Here is a 12298-nt window from a genome sequence, read left to right as displayed (position 1 = left end):
CTTCTTTTGCTAAGGTTTGGCAAACGACCTATGATTATCCAGTTGTATTCAAGCAGACAGCTTTTTTTACTGAGGGCATTACCAATAGCTTACACTCTCCAAGCACAACGTTATGCTTGAAGATAATTTTCCGTAATGTTTATATACCAAAATAAGATTTAACAAGCACACGAACGAAGCATGGATACAAACACGACGACAAAGACGATCTTTTAAGTCATGAAATGAAGCACAAAACAAAGAAATACGGGTATATAAAAAAACACGGGAAAAAACCTACGACGATACTGCGCGTACAGTTAGCATATGGTGCCAGGGTTGTCAAGTGTAAGCCACGTATCTAGGGATCGCAATAGATGCACTAAAAGCTCACTCCGCACCACCATTTAAAACTGACACGTGATATGAATATGGCATGGCAATTTAGGGTGTTGACTCACGCCCCGTGACCAACTATCACTCACACCAGTATTACCCATGCCTAACCTCCTCATGGCACGAACTCTTATGATAGAGCTTACTAGGAACCTTAGTAGGATAGAGCACTTGTGCAATAATGGGCTAACTGACGGATGCCACTTTATAGCAAAAGGGGAGCGATTTTGCCTGGGCATACACAAACGTACGAGTAAGTCGGGGCCTGCAATACTTCTTCAAGATTAGCAGATTTACGCGGCAAATATAACCTGTAATTCAAGATACGGTTCACTATTGGCTCCCATTTTAATTCTTCCGATAGTATCGAGACCCTGCCATAACCTTGTTCATAACAACTTTTTACAAACCTAATTGCTAAGAACCATAAATATTATTTTTCACGATTCCACTAAATTATTTATTTTTGGTTCCAATGCCACTGCAATTGCCTCTCATATATGGCTTATTTAAAATGCATAGAAGTAACCAGAAAAAATTCGCCAAATGGGAATGTTTGTGGAAAATGGAAGCTAAACTCTCAAAATATAAAGAGGTCTTCTTATAGACTATATAATACAGACTTCCTCCCCCTTGGCGTTAAAATGATCCTATGCCCAGTCCCGTGCATCAAACTTTTCACAGAAATACAACTTGTACACAACTCCATGAAGAACTTGGTATTTCACTCATTTTCGTTTCATCTCCTCCAGAAAAATGGCAGATTTCACTATAAACGAAAATTAAAACCAAATATCCTCGTCATTACTTCCAGGACACGCGACGATGGTGAAGAATTCAACAAAAATAGTGAAATTTCCCTCCTTTATGAAAATTCCCCTTAAGAAAACTAAAGCAACAATTCAAATCCCCTTAACACATTTCTAAATGGCAATTTATTCGTGTATTCCTTTTCCTTCGACCAAAACAACAATCAATAAAGAAACCTTCTCCGCAGGATCTCCCTTGACAGCCGGACTAATATGGACCATTCAACAACGATAAACCAATAAGATCAACCTACCCAAATATAAACCAACAACACATGCGCTTAAAAAAAAGGTCCTCCAAAACACGGGCCAAGCTTCTAAAGAATTCAACACACAACCAACACCCATATATATAATAATAATAATAAAAATAATAATAAACAATTTTTATTGTTCTGGGAGCGAAGTCCCTTGGAGCAGAATACATGTTACATGAGGTTTTGAAACCTATGGAGTGAAACAGGTTTACATAATGCATAGGATAAGGTAATTAAACCAGTCACAAAACACAATTTAACATCAGTTGAACGAAACATATAGTACAATACATACATACAAATACAAAGAACAATAGTTAAATATTTAGCCTGATAGAACAGTAATAAGGTCATTTTGGTAGTGTGGTAGACAGATATTCAAACATGTTCCTGTTGAATTGGGATGTGTTCCTGGATACACACCATACTAAAGCACGCTAATCAAAATGCAACCCTTGTAAGTCCAACCGTTAAGGAATGTTTTAGAAAAAAATCAAATGGCCAGGCGATTGGCGGCCACATACCCTAACGATAAAGAGGAACGTAAAACTATTCGTCATTAATTTAAAACTCGTCGATTTCTATGTCTATATAGCGTCACTACCGCCATGTAATTACACTCGTAACTCGGGAACCTTGACAGCTACGGATATGATGTTTTCACGGGGCGTTTTATAGTTTTTAGTAGATGTGCACATTTCCCTTCAAATGTCGATAATATCCTCGGTTTAGACACTAGAATCTAAGCCACGTAATGTTTCTTTCCATAATGCTTTGGGGAGTTTCTCTTAGGAGTCTCGGAAAATAATACCTCTCTCATGCCAGCACTGACGGATACTTGACAGATTGAAACGGGTACCCGGAATATATGGTCCAAAAAAGGACCGCCAAACAGAAAAGAAAAGGCGTTGTCGGAAGACGGAATTCAGGCCAAGAAACAGAGCGAGGAGAAACCTGGACAAGAAAAACCGACGACATAGAGGTACATACGACATACCTGTATGCTACCATTACGTATATCGCCGGAACGGCTGAAAACATAAGTAAGCTCCGGAAACATAATGTAACGATTTTGTTATCCAGAGCAAGAAAAATCAGCGGCATCATCTCTATGCCGAAATACCCCGTTCTCATGCACGAAGGCGTATATGAGATCAAGTGCACATGTGGGAAGTCCTATATCGGCCAAACAGGAAGGTACATCGGATGCAGGACAAAGGAACACCAAAGGGCCGCAGGCTTTTCTGCCTCGTTCAGTTCCGACCCGCGGCAATTGCCGAATATTCATGGTCGGAATCCGGGCACACGATTAAGTTCGAACAAACTAAAGTGCTGGCAAGAGAGAGGCATTATTTTCCAAGACTCATAAGAGAAGCGGTAAAAATAATAAAAATCCCAACAAAATCAACTGTGAGGATGGCTTCACCCTGACCTCCAGGCGGTGATTCCTATTCACCGCCAAAAAAGGGCCAATTAGAGATATCCAGGCCAGTCAGCGTCTCCTATGTACTATATCGGCCAAATCGCGACGCAGATTTTTCCGCTACCGCTACCCTCTTTCTTAGCCTTTCCTATCATGTAATTTTCCACCCCGAAGAGGAGTTAATCCTAAAACGGGGTTTCCGTATTGTTTTATTAAATTCCTATTATACTTTATACATTTTTTGTATCCTTGGTCTTTACGGAAACAAAAAGATTTAAAACTGAAGCGATGCAGATCAATTCGACCTGAAGACGCCTCCAGGACAGGGGGCGAAACAGTTCTTCATCAACACAACTAACCACGGTAATTCCCGGAAGCAGCATGGATCCTTCATCAGATAGACGTCGCGGAAGCCTAAGGATTAATTCACGTAGTCCCTATGCCCATATGTTTTGTATGGACATAGACTATTACCATACGAAACCTTGTTATGGTTCATATCCCAATTCCGTACGAAAGGACACAAATTGACTCCCCACATTACATTAAACCGTTTTTCATATCCGAATATTTTCTCTCCCTTAATTTTTTCTAACATACCTATCCTTTTTCTTCATCTGCCGAACGCCCTCCCCTCTATCACGGCCTCCAGCATCTCATCGCTAATAAAAATATTATGCGTCCTTTGGACATGTCTTCACATCGTCTTTCTTCTTCCACTTCCCTTTTTTGTTTTCCTTTCTGCCCATCTTACTTTTTCCATCCTTGTCCGCACCCACATTTCAAAAGCCTCCATTCTAAGCCTATCATCTTGCTCCATTGAACATTTTTTCGCGCCTTACAATACCCCACTCCTTCTTTAAGTTTTCACGAGTCTTTTCTAAACATCCTTACTCAAAGACCCTATCATAAATTCCTGAAAGTGAAAGTTTCTTTGCCAAACGCAATTGATTTCCTTTTGTCCCTACTTTTTTAAGCATTTTAGTCTAAACCACTTTCAAAAAGGATAAACTGTTCCACCTGCTCCAGTTTGTGAACTTCTACTGTAATAGTAGTAATCGATTTAGGAGAGGCGACCGACAACTGAGGTCATTTAGGCCATTAGAGATGGATGGGAAACCCGGCGTCATCTATTCGTCGTCGTCGTCGTCACCTACTATTAAAGAAAGGTGCCAAGGGGCCCACAGTTTAACGTCCCTTCCATCGGATAGCGTGATCACTAAAGTTTTCACCACAATGCAACTTATTTAGGGAACGGGATGCCACTGTATGAAAAAGATCTATCGCCTCCACGATTCGAACCCGGCCTCTCTGGGTGGGAAGCCTCTGCGCTAGTCACCGAACCAACCCGACCCCCCCTCCTACCTTATATTATCTCTTTTGAAAACCTCGGAACACGTTTCGATTGAATTTCTTCACTTCCCATACCTTTCATCTTGATTTTGTAATAAGCCCAGGAAATACCTTCAACCGCTTGGCTTTCTGACAAACTACAGCTACATCATCCGCAAGCATAACTGATTAAATAGATGCTACACCAATTTCATTCCAATATCCAGTTCTTCCCATGCCCATTTCCTCCACATATAAGTTGAACAGCATGGGTTAACACCCATGCTGTTCAACCCACCTGTCTTACCTCTCTTCCTAACACTACCCATTACGACTCTCCATTCCCCACTCGATCCTAAACAGTCTTTAGATAAGGGCATTCGTAGTGAACCTGTGGAAGTTAAAGGTCACAGCAAGTAGCGAAAGAGGCAAAGCAAGGGAGAATTTCGAAGAGATTTAATTATAAAACCCGAAGTCAAACGATATAATGGGTGTATTAGTATTAAACTATGAAGGACTAAACGTTTCAGTTGCCGTTTTAAAAATTTAAAATTATTCATTTTGAGACATTCCGGGGAAATAATGACAAGTCTATCTTGGTGCCTTAAGTTATCATAAAATGAAATCACCCTCGATATAGCGTCATGGGGTCTGCGGGTGGGGAACGGGGAGTCTGGATGGGCAGTTTTAGGAAGAGGTGTACGGCAGGGTTGCCCATTATCACCGTTGCTGTTCAACCTGTATGCAGAGGAAATGATAAAAGAGGCATGGGAAGAACTGGAGGTAAGAATGAAGGTAGGCGGGGAATTCGTAAAATCAGTTAGGTTTGCTGATGACCAAGCTTTAGTTTGTCAGTCAGCCAAGGGGTTGCAGGTATTGCTGAGCGAATTGGAAATTCAGTGCGACAGGCATGGGATGAGAATCAATATTAAAAAAACAAAGGTTATGCGATTTTCTGGAAAGAAAAAGGCTAAGCTAAACATTAAAATAGGAGGGCAAAAACTAGAGCAGGTGGAACAGTTTACGTATCTCGGTAGTGTTTTGGACCAACACGGTCAAAGTAGTAGGGACGTAAGGAGAAGAATTGCGCTAGGTAAAGAGGCTTTCACAAGGAGGAGGGAGTTGATGACAGGGACTTTGAGTAAGGATATTAAGAAAAGACTCGTAAAAACTTTGATATGGAGCGTAGCTATGTGCGTGGTCATTGAAGCTGGAGGATAGACGTAGACTGGAAGCTTTTGAAATGTGGGTGTGGAGAAGAATGGAGAAGGTGAAATAGACATAGAAGAAAACAAATGAGGAAGTACTTGGTATGGTGGGCGAGGACAGGGGCTTGTTGGGAGAAATCCCATGGAGGCAGGAAAAGTGGATGAACGGGGTTTTGACCGGCAGTGGGATGTTGAAGACTGTAATAGAGGGGAGAATGTTAGGCAATCGAGGAAAGGGGAGGAACAGGATAGGGATGTTGGACGGGATGAAGGGAGGAAGAAAGTACTCAGAGATGAAGAGGGACCTGATGTAGAGTAGGATGTTGTCTTTTGCTAGGAGTCAAAATATTTATTTAGTAGCTGTGTCCATCCAAAAACCTACCTTAACCGGTAGATTACCTAATAAATAAATAAATAGCGTCATGTTAATCCTAATGAAGTTAGAATTATCTCTTTAAACCGTATTTTCCCGTCCAATACGCAAGGAACATTAGCATGCATCATCTAGTGGTCTAATGATATTGAACGCTGAGTAGTCCAATCACGAACGCTACTCGTCTTCGCGAATAGTTCCCTATTCAGCCCGTCATTTGGTCCCCGTTTACTTGTAAGTTTCTCACTATCGACGCTTGAATTGCCTTGAAGTTCTCCCCCTTCCCAGTACGCTCCAGTTAATCAAGCAATCGAGTTCCCAGCTCTCGCTTCTACCGTTCACTCTTCATCTACCCGCCCCTCACTGGAATTGTGTCACCAATTTCACATATTCCTCCCCTGTTTCCCCACTTCCCTTCGCTGTCATGGATAACCATGTCATCGGAAAATAAGATACAGCAAATTTAAATACACGTACTGATACTGATGTACAGTCACACCATGGAAGGGCTCCAGCGTAGAGGAAGAAACCATGAATTGTTTTCTTGTTCCCATTATTTATTCTTTATTTCATTAAATACTCCTTATTCCGTTTAGTTTCCCAATATTTTTCAGAATCAACGCCTACGCTTTTTCCATTTATTACCATAGTTTTCATAAATACTAAAATAAATTATCAAATAGGTGTTTTTTTCAATGTAAGCCACTGGCATGGTAAACTTTGTGACTGCTTTACGAGAGCTCAGCTCGTTCCTGCATGGTATGTTAAGAATACAACTTCCGTGTAGTTGCTAAAGCATAATATCTTGCAATCACGCTTACTGTAAAATCTAGTAAATAAAACTAATACCTAAATAAACCATTTCAATTTAATGAAATTAATTGCAATGAAGCGATGAAGAGCATTACGAATAAATTTTAAAATTCATCAGCTGCCATTGGATTACAATTAAAATGTGGTCATATTTAAAATAAATTGTCATTAATACAGGAATGTGTTTGCCGTAGCCTTTAAAGCCTTCAGACACATGTAAAAAACTGAGCTGTAGCAAAATATGCGTATATATTTGGGATTATTTTCATTTACTTACCACTTAATCAGAAGCACAGCGACATTTACCAATTAAAGGAAATATTAATTAAAATGTTAACAAGTTAAAATATATAGCTAATATTATGCAACCATAAAATTACCCCGAAATAATCCCAAATCCAAAAGGAAATATGATAAAATTGATGTGTGATGAAGAGCGCTTGTAAACACGTATTTAAACTTAATGTATTTTTCGACGTTGGCATTCACCATGACAATCCACATTCCCCGAAGTGTATTATTTATTCCAAATTAAACTAGTGCACTACAAATGTATTGCTGAAATAAAATTAGCATGAACTGGTTGCTATTCAAATATTTTAGTCATATTTGATTTAATCTGAACACCGACGCCTCCGGGACTTGAACATTCATTCACATATTAGTGCGCAATATGGCGGTATTTCGTGTTGAATTTGTATTTGGTCAATGCAGCGCGTCCATTTCTTCTAGTTATGCGTGCCGTGAAACGCGCTGCTCCTATCCTTTATTATGTTGTATTATTCCTTACCTACTGTCCTTTTACCTTGCGTGTTGTATATTTCTCCTTTGGTGGGTGAAACAGCCCCCTGACGCCATCTGTTGGCCAAAGAATCGGGACACTGGGTTGCATGAGACCCCGCAGATCTAAGAATAAATTACATTTCCTCGATAGCTCCAGCGGTTAGAGCATCCAGCAGCGGCCCGGTAAGTTGAAATATCCGGCGTTCAAGTGCGGTCAAGGAAATATTTTTGCGCTTGTGATCTGCTCGATTCTCCACCTCTCCTGTGTTCGTCCTTTATATGTGTTCCTAGCCCTTTTTCTTATTATCTATTTCCATGTGAGGGAATATATATAAATATGTATATATATATATATATATATATATATATATATATATATATATATATATATATATATATATATATTTATGCTTAAACACGTACTTAGGTTTTTAAAACATAGAAACACAAAGAAAGGACACTCACATATGTAGTTTTGATGTTTCGACGGCACGACCGTCGTCATTAGACTTTTTTTGTGCTTCGCCCAAAACCGTTCCTTTTCAAAGATATTTTTATATTAATAAACGCCGCTGGACGACCGGTTACGGCAATACAATTTTACTCTGTTGCTTCATACACACACATGAGTATAAAAACGGTTAAAGCTAATTTTTATGATTTCCCTTGGAATAGAAATGAGTTTAAACTCGATTTGAATTGATTTTCAAACTCGAATTCCTTTCCATGTGGTACTTGTCAATTTTGTCGGGACCGTCCAATGTGAGTATCATCAGTGATACCTTCCCTTTCCCTCATCCTACAGCACCTCATGCCATTGGGAACCGCTCGCTCTTTTCTAACGCTGTAGATGACCCGAATAAAGGTGAAATCCCCAAAAACGAGTAAGGAAGCCCCTCTCCCGCACTTCCTGTGTGGTGTAATTATAACGCCGCCGAAGCGAATAGTCCATACCCAGGAAACTATGATTGCGGTGACAATGGAAAATATTAAAAGACTCTCCACGTGAAACTAAAATATCCTTGCCCTGCCTCCCCCACCCCACCTCAGTCGCACCCTCTCTGAAAAACGCGGTTGGAGGAGCGAAGGAGTGAATGGCCACGGAAATAAATTTTAAAAACTCCCGCCGGGAAAGGATGCTCATTTTTTTTAGTTTCCGGGTGGCTTATCCAGACAACCTTTTAATCAGCAGGGATGCGGAAGGCGCTCGTGTGGATATAATATATTTTTTCAACTAAAGATTTGAATGTGAAAGAGGAAAAATGGAGAAAAATTAAGAGTCGAGAAATGGGTGCCTCGGTAGTTTTCATGGTCAATTACGTGTTCAGGAAAATAGGACCTCGAGAGAGATCGTAGGTGCTGTAATTGACACTGTGTTATGAGTTGTTAAAAGTAATTAAATTTGGAATTTGATGCGTTATTAGGAAAAATTAATGAGGTAGAAATTGGGACGTAAAAGCTTAGTTTTCGTTTATTTCATTGCATTACGTGTACACAAAACATTACAAACTTGAGTACTTATGCGAATATAAAACATTTTTTTCCCGTAACTTGAATTTAATGTCTACATTGCCCCATGAAGTTATTACACTGCTTTATGTGTTTTTAAAGACCGCTTCGCAATATAAGCAACTTATGACCCAAGTTATTGCCATGTGTTCCTGAAAGTTTTAATGTCCTCACTCTGGCCAAATGACCACTTTTTTCCTCCTTTTCTTTCTTTTTAACCTAATATTCTTCTTCTGGGCCATTTTTCTAGATCCACCCTCAATATTTCCAATATACGGTTTTCCCTTTTTCCAAATTCCACTCCAACTTCCTCCATTACACATGTATTACTTGTTCTTACTTGACCAATTTTACTAGCTTCTTTCCCGTAGTCTCATTTGATATCATTTCTCAATAACCTTCAAATACCCACATTTTCTTTTCTCAAAAAATATCCTTCTCGACTCATAAAACGTCTAATTATTTGTTCCGCCTATCACAGTTCTTTTAGTTTAATTTTTCACTTTGCTTCCCGATTATTGGGAACATTATTGCTTTTATTTCCCTAAGATCTTTTTTAAAATGCCTTTCTTACACCACCAAATATTTTTCATTTCTTAATATTCACGATATTTAATATCAATTTATTCTTTACATACCCTTACTAAGTTCTCTTGATTCACGTAGTTGTGTTAATTACGCGGCAGTAATATCGAATAATTTTGCTAGTAAGATTATAGACAAGTGAATTAGTAGAATAGACAAATTCCAAAGAAACTGCGGGAGATGCCGCAACAGTAACTTTTAACGGAGTCATCCGCTAATGTGCATTTCAATGCAACAATTTCAGAGTGTAAAAATCATTCGCCTTGACTGGGATTCGAACCCAGATCCCTCAATATCCGGTCGAGTGCTTTAACCACTGAAGCTACCGCGGCGTCCTCTTAAACTCTGAAATTTTGGGGCTTTTAAAGGAACAAGATGTTGTGACGAAATACCGTACATACAATGTCACAGGCATTCGTAGTCGTGCGCGAGGCGCCACAGTCCACGAGGTTAAAGCCAACTTTAAACACTTATGGTGTTTTCACTTTGACAAATTCCAAAGAAACTGCGGGAGATGCCGCAACAGTAACAAAATTTCAGAGTTTAAGAGGACGCCTCGATAGCTTAAGTGGTTAAAGCACTCGACCGGATATTGAGGGATCTGGGTTCGAATCCCAGTCAAGGCGAATGATTTTTACACTCTGAAATTGTTGCATTGAAATGCACATTAGCGGATGACTCCGTTAAAAGTTACTGTTGCGGCATCTCCCGCAGTTTCTTTGGAATTTGTCAAAGTGAAAACACCATAAGTGTTTAAAGTTGGCTTTAACCTCGTGGACTGTGGCGCCTCGCGCACGACTACGAATGCCTGTGACATTGTATGTACGGTATTTCGTCACAACATCTTGTTCCTTTAAAAGCCCCAAAATGTCAGAGTGTTAGAGGACGCCTCGGTAGCTTAAGTGGTTAAAGCACTCGACCGGATATTGAGGGATCTGGGTTCGAATCCCAGTCAAGGCGAATGATTTTTACACTCTGAAATTGTTGCATAGTAGAATAGAGTTTATGGCTTCAACTTAGGCCTTGTTTTGTTTTATTTTATTGTTATCCGTCGCAAAATTTATGATTGTACATGGAACACATTTATACTCAGATTCAAAAAACCTATTCGTGACATTTGGTAGTCTGAACAGCCACAGCTGTTTGTTTAACATTCTACTGCGTGATATAGCTATGACCAGAGTACGGATTCGCTTTCACCACCAATTTTCTGCCATCATAATGAATAACTGATCGTAGCACTTTTCCACTTGATATAATTCATTCCAATTGATATAATTAATCAAGCGTGAAATTTCTACGATCAGTTATTCATTATGTTCGACTTCAACCACATCACGCCTGAAGCTATTCAATTTCTGCCATCATAGTCGTCAATTTAAAAAAAAAAATGCTCTTTTTACACAAATGTTTTAAATGTTTTTAACTACATTTTTAACCCAAGACACATCTAGTAGGAAAAATATCTTATTTACCATGTTATTATCAATATACGACTACCTGATTGTTAATAGAAGACATTTATCAACTAATCAAGCTATTGTTAAACTGTCGAGATTTTTTGCCATTAATTAGCTAAGGGATGGAAAACCATTCACTATACCTTATTATTCATTGTATTTTTTTTCGTTTTGTGGAAACATTGTTAGCCCAAAAAATGAACGTTCGCCCTGATAAAATGTGATTGCAAATTGGTTTCACTAACAGTAGTATCGTATGCATGCAATTATTGCTGTGAAGTAGCGCTTAAATTAGTTCTATAAGCATTTTGCATTGCTAATTTTGTCTGAGAAATATTTAAAATTGTTATGTCAAAAGTAGAAGGAAATCTGGGGTAAATTGTTTTAATATGAGAACGGTGTACTAAATCGTTTGAGGAGGGTAAAGGGTCATGTGAAAGGATACGAGCGAAGAGCAAAAATCATTCTTATCCTTCTCCAAATGATTATGAAGCTCAGATAGGATTTTCAGAATGGTGGCTTTCGCAGCATAGTGAGCGGAAATAAATGTCCAGAAAGTGTCCCAAAAGGCGATGTCTCAGCGAATGCAATGACAATTGAAGTTCACTACTGCAGCGAAGTGTGCTTGTGGTTGATTGGTAACTTAATCTTTAAATTTTAACATTTGACATAATGCCTAAATCCTGGTGATGTGCATGGAGACTAATTCCATGAACCTTGAGGCGGATGGGTAACGGTGGTTTTGTAACAACCGATGAATAGCTTTTGTGATAGGCTTTCAATTATTAATACAGTGAATGTACATCTGGTTCAGATGTGCTATACTGCTTGGAAAAATTTGGAGAAGAAAAGTGAAATTTGTGAGTCAGAAACGATAGTGCTAACCTTTTTCTTAAGCAAATCAGAAAAAAGAATGCGTTTACTATATAGGACGTTCGCCATCAAGAATTAATCTCAGTAATAACACGAAGATGCGAGGGAGGGTCATATGAAAGCCTGAAAATTTACATATTTTTATATCGTTATTTTATGAATAGTTTAGGTTCTCATTCATAAAAGTTTCATATAGTATGTAGTCCTCTTGGCGTACAATAAAAGTACTTTGGCTCTTCTAAAGTTGACAGATACAGGGACTGTCCCAAAAAATAAGTAGAATAAATCGAGGGAAACTTTATTGCAGATGAAGGTAGAAATTACTAAAACTCTGCAAAAGAGCACTCTTGGGCATCAACACACCTATGTCAGCGCCCCTGCCATGCTTCCTGTATATCATCAACAGGGCCCTCGTTTAGGCACCTCGTTATGACCTCTTTGATTTCATCCAGTGGTCAAAAATGGAAGTCAAAGGGGATAAACTTGGGTCGTACTCAA

The sequence above is a fragment of the Hetaerina americana genome, unplaced genomic scaffold (genome assembly GCF_022747635.1).
Source record: "Hetaerina americana unplaced genomic scaffold, ioHetAmer1.1.p SCAF_11, whole genome shotgun sequence".
In the NCBI taxonomy this organism is placed as follows: Eukaryota; Metazoa; Arthropoda; class Insecta; order Odonata; family Calopterygidae; genus Hetaerina; species Hetaerina americana.
Note: the sequence above shows the minus strand (reverse complement) of the source record.